Below are 18,123 nucleotides of genomic sequence, written 5' to 3'. Positions count from 1 at the left end.
AGTGAAACAGGTCAGAGCAAGTTTCGGTCGGAGTCCCAGGAAATCTGTAAAGCAGGCGAGTCGAGAACTGTCAATGCCGTCCACCACTGTTTGGAGGGTGTTACGAAAGAGATTGCACATAAGGCTGTACCGTCTACATCTGTTACAGGCCCTAAAGCCTGAAGATAATGTGACCCGTGATAACTTCTGCGAAAATGTACTGGACATGGAAGATGATTTTCTTACAAGTGTGATCTTTAGTGATGAAGCCTCATTTCATCTTAGTGGACGAGTGAATACGAAAATCCACACCAAACAGTGCAGCACATGAGGGATTCGCCAAAATTGAACGTCTTTTGTGCTCTATCCAAAGAACAAGTTTATGGACCTTTCTTCTTTGTGGAAAACACTATCACTGGTACTGCGTATTTGGACATGCTCCAGCAATGGTTCTACCCTCAACTGGATCGTTAGCAAAAAACAAACATCATCTGGCATCCGCCCCCACACTTTCATCGTGGAGTACGGAATTGGTTGAATGCTGTTTTTCCCCAACGATGTATCTGTCGTCATTGTGAGGATGCCGTGGCTCTTCTACAATGGCCCCCAAGATCTCCCGACCTCACCCCCTGCGATTTCTTTTTGTGGGGGTATGTAAAGGATAGTGTATAAGTGCCACCGCTACCTGCCGACCTCCCTGAATTGCAACGCGGGATTGATGCAGCTGTGGAGTATGTTACAACAGACATGCTAGCTTCAGTGTGGGAAGAAATTGCCTACAGACTAGATGTGTGCCGTGTCACAAGGGGATCCCACATTGAACATTTGTAACTTGTGACAAAAAACTGTTTGAGTTACCATTCATTTTAAGGTATGTTTCATTTCTGTAATGTATATGTAATAGAATATACACTTAATTAAAACCCCGATATTCATTTTGGAACACGGTGTATTATTCGCTATAAGAATTTCAAATTTTTAAAGGAGGAAAAGGTTCATGTAGTGCAAATTCGAAGAGTTCTTAGATTCAAGCATTCAGAGTGGTTGAGGCCTCATATTGAAACTAATACAAGATACAGAACAGAAGCTGCTTCAGATTTAGATAAGGATTGCTTCAAATTGATGAAAAATGCTGTATATGGTAACACAATGGAGAATATTAGGAAGCATGCAGATGTAAGACTAGTCTCTGATTCAGAAAAGTGTAATAAGTCGGTGACAGATCCAAAATTCAAATTGGGAAAAATATATCATGAAGATTTGTCACTCTTTCAAATGGAGAAGCCATGGATCAAATTTAACAAACCTATCTATGTGAGTGCTACAGTTCTGAATATGTCTAAGCTACACATGCTGCAGCTTCACTATGATACAATGAAACCTTCTTATAGAGGTGGTCTATCTCTTCTGTATATGGACACAGATAGTTTTATATATCATATCAAAACACCTAATCTATATGAAGACATAAAACACCCTAAGTTGTTTGATTATTTTGATACATCTTCATACCCTCCTAGTTTTATATTCCTTCCAACAATAAAAAAAAATACCTGGCAAACTAAAAGATGAAAAGGTAATGATATTATTAAGGAGTTTATTGGATTACGAGCAAAGATGTATGCAATTAGATTAGAGAAAGGCACTATCAAGAAAGCCAAGGGAGTAGGTAGAACTATAGTAGAGAATAAACTCTCCTTTTATGATTATTACAACTGTCTCGAAACTAAGTCTACCAAACTGAGGTAGGAGAAGAGAATCCAATGTTGACCATATATTAATCACAAACAGAATATGAAAAATTGTCCTGGTTTCAGAGGATGACAACAGACAGATTCTCTCGTGTGAGATACATTACCATGGGGTCACTATCACCTGACAGATGTTATATTCGCCAATAAAATAACCATGAATCTGTTTGTGTTTAGAAAACAAGCTATGGACGTGCCTGTTCAGATGGCTTCACCAAATCTCACTAATCTCTTTTCTAAACTAAACGGACTATAATTATTCACTTTAACAGTATCCTAACAGAATACAATGATGATACTGGTAAAATATTTTGTATTTTTAATAACAATCTAAATTATTATAAATTTTCCATTGGTGGGAAACTACAATTCACCAAAAACAAAACTACAAAACACCAATTCCTGAGAACAATGGTGAGATAAAAATATTTACTGGGAGTAATATCTATCGTATTAAATATGATAAGATGAATAGTATCACCACATATGATATATCTGCAAATTATTGTCTGTATATAGAGTTGCTGGGAGATTACGACAAATCTAAACCTTTGTTTTTGGAGTTGATAATAACTTATCCTATAATAAATAACCATTTCCAAAATGCCTAATGATATTTCTGGTCATACAAAACACAATGATCACAGTGATGAAATTCTTGTACTTGATATTAGAGTAGAAAAATTACGCACTGATCTACGAGCATTACATGAAACTCTCAACTCTAGTCTCCAATCTGAGATAGCTAGCCTCCAGTCTCAGTGTCTGGATGCTATTCTCAAAAATGATGCTGAACTCAAATTCTTACTGCAAAAATATACTAATTTGGCCTCAAAGAACAATCGTCAAAAACTTAGAAGAGAGTGTAGGCAAATTAAAAAAAATGAGCTTGAGATATTCAGACAAGCTAAGACTACTAATGTAGAACACCTAAAACAACAATTAAATAATCGAAACAAACAGTATTCGTACAGAACTACAAGCAATCATCCTGAGTATATAAGATTATGATAGTATAATTGCTGATTTGCGTGAGCAGTTTCAATCCTTTGAGATTCCTACATTAGAAAATATAAAAGTTGAACTACAAACAGATGAGCTGCCGACTGCTATAACTGAAGTCCAAGCCAAACTTCAAATATTGGAAGATTTTATAAATAATCTACCCTCCTCCTGTGAACTTAATGCCCTTGCTTGTAATGTTACTAACATCAAACTCCAGCTTGAGACTTACGAGGGTTTTGGGAAAATTCAAAGTACCATAGTCCACATTGAGGATACTTTGGCAACAATGAAAAATGAGGTAAGTAGTGTCCAGGAAATACTGAAATCAAAATTACCTGGCATTACTGAAACTCTGAGATTTGTCCAACAACAAATTACTAAGCTGGAAAATCTGAACACTGAATCTGAATTATCTCATTTTCATTATTTGATAGATGACATACAAAACAAATTACAAACACTTCAACAATCAACACCTACACAAAATGAAATAATACAACTCGAAAATGCCTTAAGTACTGTAGCTAGCTTACCTACTTCTCAGGAACTAAGAGCTGTGAAAAGATCAGTAAATTGAATACTCAAATCTGAAGATGTTAAAAACATTCAGGTGGGAATTGCAGAAATTCAAGAAACTATTGCCACTTTGCCCACCAACCAAATTGTCAGTGTAATTCACTCATTATTTATAGACATCAGAAACCAAGTACATGATCTTTCTAGCCAGAGTTCCAAATTGAAGCTTGTGGAGAGTTTACAGCAAATTATTTCAAATATTAAGCTTCAAATTGGGACTATAGAAACAAATCAAGAATCAGCTTCATGATTTAAAGAAAAATTTAAACAACTGTGTGTTGATATGAAAATCAAACCCAGCTATGATGAAATTGTTCACTTGGAACCATTGTTGAGCAGTTTGGATGAAGCTGAATCTAGTCAGTTATTCTCTGTTCAGATTGTCAGACTTCAAAGTATTGCAAATACACGATGGCACTGGACATATGTTAAGACTGGTAATATTTACAAATTATATCGCTATGCACAAACTCATGAATTTTTCCTCAATGGTACTATTCAATTTTTAAAGTTTGGATATTTGAAAAAGGAAAAACAATTTGAGGTGTCACTCTTCACCATACAAAGAAAAGATGGTGTGTTCAGAGCACTTCAAATACCAATAGCATATTGGGATAATACTACAAATAAATATAAAATGCATGAAGATAAACAATTGACTGTTTTTGATGTTGAAACTGGGGACCAATTTTATTATTTCAAGTAAAAAAATTGTATCCTGCGGATAATCACTTTTATGTAATCTACTCTTACCAGACTCAATGTCTAGACACGATATAGTCAATGAACTTACACAGACCAGCTCGTCGTAACTACAAACGACTATCTGTGGTAACAAAAGAAATTTAAGATCTGTGGCAAGCAGATCTGGTTCAAATGAACACAGAAAATTTAAAAGTCTACATAAAAAATCATGGTTTTAAGTACTTGCTTACTGTAATAGATACTTTCAGTAAATATGCTTAGGCTGTTCCTCTGAAATCTGAAACAGGAGCTTGTGTTACTGAGGCCTTTAAGTTTATTTTCGAGCAAGGCAGAATATCCCATTACTTACAGACATACAGGGGAAAGAACTTTACAGTTCTATGTTTTCCAAATTAATGAACCAGCATAACATTCAGCATTATTCCACATACAATCATTTGAAAGCTAGCATAATTGAAAGATTCAAGAGAACACTCAAAAATAATATGTGGAAACAGTTTAGTTTGCTAGGTAGCTATAGGTGGGTAACAATTTTATCTGACCTTGTTCATAATTACAATAATTCTATATATAGAACCATACGTATGAAGCCTGCTAAGGTAACTAAATCTGATGAGGTACAATTAATTCCCACTGTTTACTGTCGCAAATATCAGCATACAACCAAGGAACCTAAGTACAAAATAGGAGATCAAGTAAGAGTTAGTAAATTGAAACACTATATTGAAAATAGTTTTACTAAAAATTGGAGTACAGAGTTGTTCACTGTGGTTGAAGTCTTACCAGGGAACAGGTAATAAAAGACAATTGCAATGAAATATTGAAAGGAAGATGTTCTGAAGAGGAACTTAGCAAACTGAATACCCAGATACATATCTTATTGAGAAAGTATTACGTAGAACAAAAACAAAAAGTTATTAGTAAAATGGCTGCTACTTCGAGGAAAGAGTTGGATAGTGGTAAGATGTTTGCCTGATTTACTAGAAACTAGAAAGAAAAATGGTGAGCTGCACCCTGACAATATTAGATGCCTTATTGTAGGCCCATCTGGTTGTGGAAAAACTACACTTCTTGTAGACAATTTTCTGTTTGCTCCCAATTGGTTACACTGGAAGAACAGACACTTGTATGTTTTCTCATAAAGTTTGCAGCAACCAAAATACCAGAAGGTGATGAAACTGTATGAGGGACTGGGCATAGCTACTTTTGGATAAAAAAAAGCCACTTGAAAATTGTTATGAAAACTCAGTTGTAGTCTTTGATGATGTAATTTTGGAAAATCAAAATGAATTTTGTAATTCTTTTACTCAGGGGCGTCACAGGGGAATAGACTGTTTTAATCTGGCTCTGACTTATTCTAGGAATACCAAACAGACACTTCGTGATAATACAAATCTAGTTCGTCTCTTTCGTCAGGACCACACAAATCTTAAACATGTATATAATGACTAGGTAGGAGGAGATTTAAACTACAGTCAATTTTCACAAATCTCCTCTTCCTGTTGGAACAAAGATGATTTTGGATTTGCTACATTTGATATGACTAAAAAACCAAACAATGGAAAATATAGAAACTAAATTAAAAAATTTTATAAATATTGAGTCATTATACGTTGTGTCGTTATCAATAACCCCTCAAAACATGACAAAACATAAAATTGAAGACAATTTGAATTTACGTGAATATCTGGCCAAAAGATTTAAAGGCTGGAAATCAGAAAATAGAGGATACTATGAACAACACAAACGTCGGGATCAACCTATTACTGATGCTATTAGTGATCTTGGTAGAGAAATTAAGGGTGTTAGAGAACAAAATAAGAATCTTATGAATGAGCTAGTGCATCTTGCTGATAGAAATTATGCAGATTTTCCTCCTACACCACTATCCAGTATTCATACTTCTCTAGTACTCCAACAACCACCTACTAAGGCCATAGGAGATTCAGAAAAAAATGAGTTAGGTCCATTGGCAAGAGATTACCTGAGTACTGGGAAATTTGACAAAGATGAAGTGTTTGGATTGTATCCAACCATGGAGCCTAACGGGGAATAGTCTGGAAAATTGGAAAATCTAGAGTTACATTTTAAGGAGATAACGTAAAAGTCAATTTGGGTGGAGTATATTACTGATCCAGATATCGTGGCAATGTGGGACTGTGGGAAGTCATCACCAAGAAACCTAGAGATTATACAGATGAAGATTACCAAAGTTACTCAGAAATTTTAATACTGTCTGATGCTCTATACCAAAACAATGAGGCTAGTCAGAATAGAGTTAAATCTAGCAGTGGAGACAAATACAAAAATCTGATTATACCTATATGGAACCAACTTAAAACTGGTAGTGGCATTAAAGACTACAATACTCTACCCAAAGAGTTTGTGTGGGTGGATGATATAAGAAAACTCCTAGATAGATTGTTGGTCATAGCAGGAGAAGAAAATGATGGCAACAATAATTTCCATATGAAAAAAATAGATATTGTAGATATGATTAGTGCTAAATTAACCAATTTTACTGTAAATGACATTAAAGGCATAGGATACTTAATTAAAATAATTAATACTCTACCTCCTAAATTCTGGAAGGGTCAGGATTTTGTGAATGACATTATTAACAAACTTCCTTTCGAAATGCACTTACCTCGTTAACAATACTGTGGTCAAAGGACTAAACTAGAACAAAGACTGGAGATAGGAGACAGAGAAATTAATCCTATGGATACAGCTTGTAAAAATCATGACATTCCCTACAATACTTTTACTAATCTTAGTGCTCGTCATGAGGCTGATCAAAAATTGGAGCAAGCAGCATTTGGAAGACTAATCAGCAAAGATGCTTCATTAGGTGAAAAAATAACAGCATTAGGTACAACCATTGTCATGAATAAAAAAAACAAAGATTAGTGTGGGGACTATATAAATACCTATCATTATGAAACCTAAAGGTATTGTATACCAAGTACCTTATTCAGATCTGAAATCTCTAGGATTCTTAGACAGTCTCCTCACCAAAAAAAAACAGGAGAAGGAAAAAAAATATTCTTTGAGTAGAGGTCATGGAATGAAATTAACTCTTAGTACACCACAGTTGAAAAGATTACAGAGTTCCAGAAAAAAGAAACACACTGCTGGTTTCATATTCAGTATTCCAGCTATTTTAGCAGCTCTAGGTGCTGTCGGGAGAGAAGCAGGGGGTAGTGCTGCTATAGCAAAAACAGTAATTGACGCAAAGAATAACAAAGCTGAACTAGAAGAGCGAAAACGTCATAATTTGGTAATGGAGAAGAAAGGCAAGGGTATTAATGCTTTCAGAAAATGTAAACGAAATAGAAACACTCTTCAACTTTGATATGGAAAATTTAATTGAATTACTGGGAATAAAACACTTCAGAGGTGTTTTCATGTCAGATTCTCTACCTTTTAAGGGACCATATAGAAAAGAGTGTGGAGTAGTCAATTTGGATAGTTTCAAAAATCAAGGCACCCACTGGATCTGTTATTACAAACAAGCTAACATAGCTTTCGTTTTTGATTCTTTTGGTGGTATTCCACCATCAGGTTTAGTTAGTTTTCTCAATACTCGTAATCTCTATTATAGTGACGAGCGTATCCAGGGTTTTGAGGATGTAAATTGTGGCAACCTATGTGTTTCAATGCTGGCCTTCTTATATGGAATAAATAAACCATCAAATGAACGTTTCCAGAAAGCATTGTGGCATGTAAAGCATCATGGGAGTGTTTCATCTTACCAGTGAGACTTCAGTATTGAAACTCAGCTTACACAATGATATTATATATCCTAAATCTATAGCTCTTCGTGCTTTCTGTGGTATGTACCTTATTCCCAATATCACAGAACATAATAATAGGGTTGCAGTAGGAAATGAAAAAAAATGATTGATTTGATTGATTTAGTTTATTTTACTTCGCGTTTTGTGCCTCTTGGCTAATTTTCGAAGATGGGGATGAGTGATGAAATGATGAAATTGATGAATGGAATGGACATTTACACACAACCAAGCATGAGCGGGATTCGAACCCAGGACCCTTGGCGTCGCAGCGCGATGTGCCAACAACTCAGCCACAGGGTTCGGCGAGAAATGAAAAAAATATTATCACTCCTGGTCAGTATAATCTATGAACATTATAAGCTCATCTGCCTAGAGGAGTGTTACTATCACAAAACTCTGTTACACATATGGTGGAATTAGTTTCTGGAACTGAAATAGTTGATCTTGTTACACTTGTTAAACTACTAGATTTGAGAATAATACTAAACTTGAGCTTGCCATCAAACACATAGGTGACAATATTCTTAAATTCTTGACCATAAAGACTCTGAATATCCATTGTAATGTAGCAGAAGGGATGATGACTAATTCTGATGGCAACATAGGCAATCACAAACAAACTGGAATTATAGAAACTTTCAAACCAAATTCTGAGTTTATGGAGCCAATCATATACACACCCTTCTCTGGAATTTTTTTTTCAGTATCCCACAATCGTATAGACCACACAGAGTTAGTAGAAACCAACGAAAAAGGTGAAGCAGTAGATTTTGCAGGTGCCTCCACAACTGCAACCCTAGAAATTAATATATAAAATAACCATTAACATTGAGGATATTGAGAGTTATGAATTACAGTCTTTCCCTCCAAATCGTCGTACTTTTGCTAATCTCAATTAACCAAATCGTGAGATTGAGATAGATTTAGACGTTGGGGACAGTTTTGTACACCCTCACAGGGCTGTTTTTTATATCAAATTTCAAGTAGTGAAAAATGAGGATGGTGAGGCATTTCCTTCCGGTGCAAATATAAAACTAGTAGATAATTTTGTGCCACACTTGTTCTCTCAAGTGGCAATCAGAAAACATGATACTGTGATAGATAGACTAGACTATCCAGGTATAACTTCTACTGCCTTAGGAACACTTAAATTTTCCAAAGTAGATGCAACCTATTACCAGTCACGGGAATTTGAATCAGGAACCAAAATCCTGTCAAAAAGCCACACAGTATTGTTCCTCATGCTATGACGAGCTGTCATAAGGCATTCTGGTAACTTGAGTTTCGTGTGTGTTAGCTGGGGTAAAGTAGCCCAACTCACGTCCTAAGACGAGGAACTCTTCTAGTGCAGAGAATTCACGATAGGTGGAATGTCAATGCAGTATAAAAAACTTTGTTGCTTTCGTAGATACGCGAAGAGTCGCTAGATGGCTCTGGCCGGTTTACGTATTTAAATCGTAAATTCCTTTGTTTGATTTCCGGTTTGCTTATGCACAGGGACATTTTGAAGTGTCGGCCACTGCACGCATGGGCAATTCGCAGTAATGGCAGAAAATTATAAACTTTACAGTGTTTTGGTCTAGGTTCCATCGTATAGTTGACAGCAAAAGGTTTATCTCAATAAGTATTACAATAAGATTCTTAACGCATACACATATTTGTTAACGTGTGGTTTCTTAATCAAGTAAATTGCTGATTTGGTAAAGACAATCGTGCTCTGCACAAAAGGATGAGGGAACGAGGACTAAAAGAAGAAGAAAAAAAAAGAGGGAAAGGATTCCGGCGGAATGGACGCTAAACAAACGGCATCGTGAGGAATAAACGGTGACCAAAAACCGGCAAATTTCGGCTTGGACGCCTGAGTTGCACGATAACTTTGCTTGGCCTTAAGGCTGAAAACGTTGAGCCAATGTTTGGAATAAGCACGGATCATTGGGAAGGCGAGCTGGACTTGGAATGCGAAAAACTAAGCAAGGTGGAATGAGGAGCGGATTTTGCCTCGTGATATCACAAGTGAGGTAAGCTGCATATGTACTTTTAGTATTGCATGAGCTCATGTTTCAACGCTTGTTGGTAGATCTACCCGTCTGTTAATGTATTTCCAAGCATGCTAGCGTGTGGTCAGTGTGGTTCTCTGGATAACGAACAAATCATTATTTGCACCGCGTGGATGAGCGCGAGGTAAATGGACGCCATTGATGTCTGAAATTTGAATTCTTAACATCTTGAGCGAAACGCGTTTGACATTTGATAATACCGTGCGTTCATTTCGATCTGCAGCCGAGAGATCGGGAGAAGCGTGGCGGGCGGCGCTGACGGAGATGCCGACATTTGCGGCCTGTAATGCCCGCTTATTTTTATAGACATATGCAGACATTTATATAAATATTGCAAAACGATCACTAACCTGTGTTATAACACGCAAAAGTTCTTCTGTAATTCATCCAAGTTCTGCTCTTATATACACAAAAAAATACGCTTTAGAAACGATGTTAAGAGCCACAGATAATAAAACATTTTAATCATAGTTTTGACCAGTAACGTCCTGCTTAAGTTTATATCCTTGAAAGAGTTTTGTGCCGATGGGGATCGTTTGGAGGTTTTGAATGTGCAACACTGTATCAAGATTACGCTGTAGAAGAAACCGTTAAAAGTCAATAGTGTTCGTGAGCTTCCTTGCAATCCGAAATCTCCGAGCTCGAGTTTTTTGTTCCTTCGCGACTAGATGAAGACAGAGTTGTAAATATACTGGCGAGCAATGTAAACCAAGAGCGTGTTAATTTCGTACTGTGCGCAAGAGTGTTATTCTTGGTTACTTGCAGTTACTTGTTTGTGTTATTGTAGTGTGTATGTGTGACGTGTAAGTGAGACGATTGGAATGCCAGCCGCAAGATTCACCTTAGAACAAAGATTTTTTTATGTATGACACGTACCTACGTGAAAACAAACTCGTGTCGAGACGTGTGTAGGTAATTTGTACAGAAATTCCCATGCGTTTCAACTCCACACAGAGATACGGTTAGACATCTTGTCCTTAAATTACGAGAAACTGTATCGTTAAATTTTAAAACACCTAAGCAAAAACGACGGATTCTAACCGAAGCAAAACTCGATGATATTGGTGCAGCGTTAGAACGTTCTCCAAACAAACTTCTACGCCGTGTTTCACAAGAGGTGGGCGTGTCAAAATCATCGGCACATACAGTCACTAAGCTAATAAAAGTAAAACCATACTGTTATAACACAGGTTAGTTCTCGTTTTGCAATATTTATATAAATGTCTGCATATGTCTATAAAAATAAGCGGGCATTACAGGCCGCAAATGTCGGCATCTCCGTCAGCGCCGCCCGCCACGGTTCACCCGATCTCTCGGCTGCAGATCGAAATGAACGCACGGTATATAAAGTGGTAATTTGGCCATGATAAATATTGGACGTTGTATGTCACAGAATTGTTTGGTTTGATGTATATTTGATATTGTTAATCTCTCGTTGATCACATATACCATATGTATATATTTTCGCAGATATGTATTGCATGATGTGCATTTGGTATTGTTAAGGTCTTGAAGGTCACATGACCATATATGGTAATTTTCACGATCAACGTATTGACAGTTGATTCACATATCATAGTTCAATAAGGAGATACACTCCTTGATACTAAAAACAATATATGCTTCAGTAAGGTTGAAAAGTTCTGTTCAAATACTTTCAAATCAGCTGACTGATAATGCTCTCATAAGCATGAAACATGTGTAATTATTCAACTCAATAAATGAGTTCATTGTTTCTTTGTGTTCATATTTGCGTTCTTTAACATATTCTTTCATCTGTATTTGGTTATTCGTGACAATGCTTAAATGTGTAATTCTTCCTTTTCAGAGGGGGGAATTCCGCATGTGCTTGTAAATTGGGTTAGTGTCGTTATTATGGAAAGTGGATGTTGTTACTTGTAAAGTAAGCATTTTCTATTTGGAATCGTAAGGTATAGAAATTTCATTCCCAGTGATCTGCACGCGTCACCGGCGCTATCAGGCAAATTTTCTTAAAACAAATAAATTCGAACAAATGACATTTAGCACGTCTCAAGATTGTTTGGACTCAGTTGTTGAGTAGTTGCTGCCTAGTTTAGACCAAATCGTTTGAACACATTTTTGTTCAAACATATAAGTTTGAACGATTGTCATGTAGCTCGTCGCAAGATTACGAGGACTCAAGTACAGAGGGGCTGCGGTATTGAATTTCTTGTAGGGTTTCAAGTAGGTTAATCTTTAGTTGTTTAATTTCTGTTGTGAAAGCTAATATTAATAATGGGAACAGAACAGGAACCGGTAACATTAGATTCCTTGTTCGCCTTTATCAAACAAAATGAGGAAAGGAACAAGGAATGCACTGAGTTACTGAGATCAGAACTCAGAGAAAGCAATCAGTTGCTCAAAACAGAACTCAATGAAAGCAATCAGTTGCTCCAAAACAGAACTCAATGAAAGCAATCAGTTGCTCAAATCAGAACTCAGAGACAGCAATCAGTTGCTCAAAACAGAACTCGCAGCTCATACAAGTAAGGTAGTGGGTAAACTGCAGTCTGATCTAGAGGGCACTAGTAAATGCATATTAGAGCTGCGGCAAGAAGTAGTTAAAACAAGTGAGGGTCTGCACGATCTCACGTTTTCAGTATCACAGTACAGGGCTGAGTTGGTAGAAAAAAGGCATGAGTCTTTGACAAAGGAGTTTGATTTGTCAGGGAGTGAAGTTGAACTGATGAATGGTGTTGTAACTTCTTCTGCGGTCACCAATTGCATGTGTACTTCACATTCGGTCGAACATGACCACTGCACAGGCACTCTGACTTCCTGGTCAGAAAGTGATGCACAGAGTACCAGCGAAATGAACCGAAACAGAACGTTAGAGCAAGAACACCACAAGGGTAATAAAGGAAAATATTTGATAAGCGAGGAGTGGTCTTTTGGGGTGTCGGGTAACAGAGACGAGTCTTTCCCTGTCGGCTTTTGCACAAAAGATGCATCTTTCCCAAAACCGAGCTTGCAAATTCCTTTACTGGGTGTTGGTTCTAAACAAAGTGGTTCTTCGGGTTCATCTTCGTTGTGTAAGCGTGTCTACACGGTGCAAGTTGATACAGGATGTCCAGAAAGTAAGGTGGATTCTTATTGCCTACACTCAAATGCAGTATCATCTCAGAACAAATCTATCCTGTCTGTAGTGTCAGTTGGGGAAAATAGTATTGACTTACCTGTAGTGTCCATAGATCAAGATCATTCAGTACACAACGTAGTCATACCAGTAGTTGGTTATCCATTGCAGACTGTTGTGAGGAATTCAGTAATCGAACCCAGAATTTGCATTAGGTGTGGGCCTATGCGTGTCCTCATGCCCAAAAGAATTGCCAGTATGGTATGTGTCGTTTCTTTCATGAAATTAGGGACTGGTTATTCAGTCAGATATAGGAGGCGCATCAGAGTTAAAATGAAGTCACTTACGGACTCACCTGCCAAGAAAACTTCGGTAGTCAGTCGAACTGTTGCTGGAGGAAGAGTGTCTCTCCATCCAAGCCATATTAGGAAGAGAAGAACAAAAGGGTCTCCTCGGAAAAGTACCAGCACAAAAGTTTTGGGGGAAATTTTGAGTATTTGTCTTCTCTTGGCTTTGTCTCTTTGGTATAGGGTTAGAATGATGTGGCATCGCACTCATGTCAGAAGAAAATGGCATGGGATGCATATGGTTGAGTATGATTGCTCAAATATGAAGCCTGATGAGATCATCGGAGCGATCATCACTCCTTAATCAGTGATAGTAACTTCGCTTTGTACAAAATGTAAATATTAAAAATAATATATTTAGTTTGACGGATTTAATAACGTATGTATCTTTGGGAAGTTTAAAATAAATTTTTGAATATAATTATCATTTGAATACTATTTTTTTTATTTTGAAACGTCAGTTCAGTTGGGGTCTAGTGTCAAATTTATAGCTCAGGAAAGATATCTGATGGACAGTCTGATGCGGGAAATTTGAAATGGGAGCATTTAACAAGTCAAGCAGCCTCACTATCATTTTGGAGCCAACAGCCTTTAAGTGGGCAGTATCATTTTGAATTTGTTGTTACATGTGCGTGCAAGTTTCATTGTAAAATATTGTACGAATTTCTCGGGTAGAATCGTGTTGATTGGCGTTCTAAAGAAACGTAGGGGAACATCAGGGACACTAGATTTTGTATTTGTTCGTCCTTTGTAAAATACGTCTCCACACATAGGAAATGTGAGAACGATAAAGTGTTGAGGGGACATTTGCCATTAGTATAGGCTTAGTCCTGACAGAAGTTCGTCTGGAGTCTGTATTTTGGAGAGTTTAAGTAACGACATTCAATAGGTTTGCTTTCTCTGTATACATGACATGGTGATGGTAGGGGGTATCTGAAATATGCCACCCGATGGTAACCAGTATTCAAGAGGGAGCAAATTAATTTCAATTAATCTTGCATGGCAGCGTGAAATTATAAGACATAAAACGTATCTTTGGTTTACTCAAGGCGAGTATCATGGTTCGGTTCCAGTATTAATAACAAAAATGTTAGTGGTACATTTGATGGCAGAGATTGCGCCCATGTATTTACGGGGCTGTTGTCATAATCTGTTTGATGTAGCTTCTGGCTTCAGTGAATTCTCCTTGCACAGTTGCATTTAACGTTGCTGAGTTTGTCCAAACATCGAATTGTGTTTGTAAGAAAAACATTTTTTTTGGCTATCTGACACACCAAATTTTGAGTTTTATGGGATCTATTTTGAATATAGATATTGTGTATTAGTAAATTTAACATGTTAAAGGGTTCTGGGATGTTTCAACTGGTTAGCGAAGTATATTCCCAATTATGCCATGGTGGCATATCCGGTGGTTAATAGCAATGCTAATACCATTGTGAATAAATTGTCAAAAGTGTACTTTGTTCATTTGGGAATTCCTCGGAGGATAGTTTCTGATAATGGGCCACAATTTAAGTCGAAAATTTTTCAGAATGCAATGAAAACATGGGGGGTACAACTTGTTTACACTCCGGTGTACCATCCGAGCTCAAATTGGGTAGAGCGCTATCATTCGGAAATGAACCGTTTGATGTGAATACAATTAAGAATAATGCTAAAATATTTTTCAAAACTGCTAAAGAGATAGGTTTGGAAGTTAACAAAGAGAAAACTAAATATATGCTTACAGGCCGAAACCAAGTGTTAGGTAATAATCAAAATCTAATTATTGATAACAACTCGTTGGAAACAGTTTCCAAATTCAAATACTTAGGAGTAATATTAACAAATGAAAATTATATTAAAGAGGAAATAAAAAGTAGGCTTAATTCAGGAAATGCATGTTACTTCTCTCTTCATAAACTTTTGTGTTCTCGTTTAACATCTAAGAAACTAAAAGTTAAAATATACAAAACCGTAATTTTGCCTGTAGTATTATATGGGTGTGAAACTTGGTCCCTTACATTGAAAGAGGAACATAAATTGAGAGTATTTGAAAATAAGATCCTTAGGAAAATCTTTGGACCTAAAAGGGATGAGGAGACAGGTGAGTGGAGAAGGTTACATAATTTAGAACTACATAATTTGTATTCATGTCCAGATATTATTAGAATAATTAAATCAAGAAGACTTAGGTGGGCAGGCCATGTGGCACGAATGGGAGAGGAAAGAGGAGTTTACAGGATTCTTGTTGGGAAACCTGATGGTAAGAGAGCAGTAGGAAGGCCAAGACGAAGATGGAGGGACAACGTCGAGATGGACCTAAGGGAAATCGGTAGGGATGGAAAAGAGTATATAGATCTTGCTCAAGATAGGGACAGATGGAAGGCCTGTGTTGCTGCAGCCATGAACCTTCGGGTTTAAGAAGGCTAGAGAGTTAGTTAGTTAGTGTATGTCACAGAATTGTTTGGTTTGATGTATATTTGATATTGTTAATCTCTCGTTGATCACATATACCATATGTATATATTTTCGCAGATATGTATTGCATGATGTGCATTTGGTATTGTTAAGGTCTTGAAGGTCACATGACCATATATGGTAATTTTCACGATCAACGTATTGACAGTTGATTCACGTATCATAATTCAATAGTTCAAAACAATATATGCTTCAGTAAGGTTGAAAAGTTCTGTTCAAATACTTTCAAATCAGCTGACTGATAATGCTCTCATAAGCATGAAACATGTGTAATTATTCAACTCAATAAATGAGTTCATTGTTTCTTTGTGTTCATATTTGCGTTCTTTAACATATTCTTTCATCTGTATTTGGTTATTCGTGACAATGCTTAAATGTGTAATTCTTCCTTTTCAGAGGGGGGAATTCCGCATGTGCTTGTAAATTGGGTTAGTGTCGTTATTATGGAAAGTGGATGTTGCATTTTCTATTTGGAATCGTAAGGTATAGAAATTTCATTCCCAGTGATCTGCACGCGTCACCGGCGCTATCAGGCAAATTTTCTTAAAACAAATAAATTCGAACAAATGACATTTAGCACGTCTCAAGATTGTTTGGACTCAGTTGTTGAGTAGTTGCTGCCTAGTTTAGACCAAATCGTTTGAACACATTTTTGTTCAAACATATAAGTTTGAACGATTGTCATCTAGCTCGTCGCAATGCGTCTGCTGCTAGGTTTCTTCTCAGACTACAAGGACATCATATGGAAAGGTGGTTTGAGAATTACTTTTCGTAGGGCAGCCAATTATAATAATGCTCTGATGCGTTACAGTACCTTAAATGCAGATGGTACAACACTCTCCAATACCTTACCTGAAGCAGCCAAGTGTATTATCAAGACCATGGAGCTGAGAATAGCAGTAGTGGAATACGGAACTAATTATGGTCTCAAATACAAAGCAAATATTCTGAAAAATCCACAAGTTCCCATTTAATTTTACACTTACCACGGTGTCCAAAAACCAGCCTCTGGTGGACATTACGAATTTGATGCCACTAATCAATTCAGTAGTATACAGTATGATATGCCAGATTTTTTAATTGTACTTTTCCAGACTGGGAGAGAATAGTCAAGAAAAATATTCTAGCAAATTTGATAATTGCAAGAATAAAAATATTTATCTGAAACATGGACGTAATGATATTTTCCCCGTGAAAATTATAATCTGGACATAGTACAAGATGACTATCTCAAATTATGTGAAGCATACACTGCTTACAAAAGAGTGACTGAGGGAAACATAGATGTATGCTATACTCCCAGCAAATTCAAGGCAGACCTATTTTTGTCATCAACACATCAAAAAGAAAACAAGTGGTAGTCAATAATAGAACAAATATCAAAGTTGTATGTGAATTCCATGAGCCCCTGCCTGACAACACTTTATGCAGAGTTATTCTTATTGTAGAGAAAACTTTTGTTTGTAATGTAAAGAATGAGAGAGTCACAGAACAATTTTAGTTGCTAAAAAATATTTTTATTTACTATACCAAAATACTACTGTCTGATCAGAATTTTTAACTCAGTTCTAACAATACTACAGGATGCATTAAAATAATATCCACTTTTTTAATACTAAATAATCAAAGTACATATTCAATTTTAAGCAAAAACAGGGTGTCTAAAAAATAACTAGTAATCAAGTAGTCAGTAGTTTTTTATATCTAAGAAACTACCTTGACACTATTCTCAAAGAAGACTAGCCACCTGCTTGGAACATAACCCCAAGAACACTCTTAACCAATCAACAGAGTGTCACATGATCCTGGGGGTAGAATATACCCAAGCCAGACATTCAAGAATGTTAATCATATATTACAAGGATTAGGAATTCGTAGCATGATTAGACAATTTGCTACACCTATGAATTAGATAAATCCACCAGAAGATATGAATATATAGCTTAATTTTAGTCCAAATAGGCTATGGTATCAAACGAGGTCGTCCGTAGAAACAATGAACTTATTCCACTACCTACCAGTAGCTACGATAGGGTTCAAAAAATGGGGAGTTTCATCAGTTAGGGCGGAAGGTTGAATCGAGTTGCAGCCCGAAGTAGCTACCACCTGGGAAAATGACTTTTCGCTCGGGTTTGAGTTCGACTGCGATAACACGAAATGCTTTCCGAACAGTGGCGGTGAACGATCAAACGATGATTCCCTCCTGTAAATTTGAAAGTTGGCGAATGGGAACCATGGTCAAATTAGTTTGCGCAGCAATTTCATTAACAAATATATTGAAGTGGAAATATTCTGATGAATTGAAATTTTTCGGTGTCCGAAATGAAATATGCCAATCAAAATAAGCAT

This window comes from Lepisma saccharinum, chromosome 8, assembly GCF_977018435.1.
Source record: "Lepisma saccharinum chromosome 8, izLepSacc3.1, whole genome shotgun sequence".
NCBI lineage: Eukaryota > Metazoa > Arthropoda > Insecta > Zygentoma > Lepismatidae > Lepisma > Lepisma saccharinum.
The sequence above is the reverse complement of the archived record's forward strand: the minus strand, read 5'-3'. Positions refer to the sequence as shown.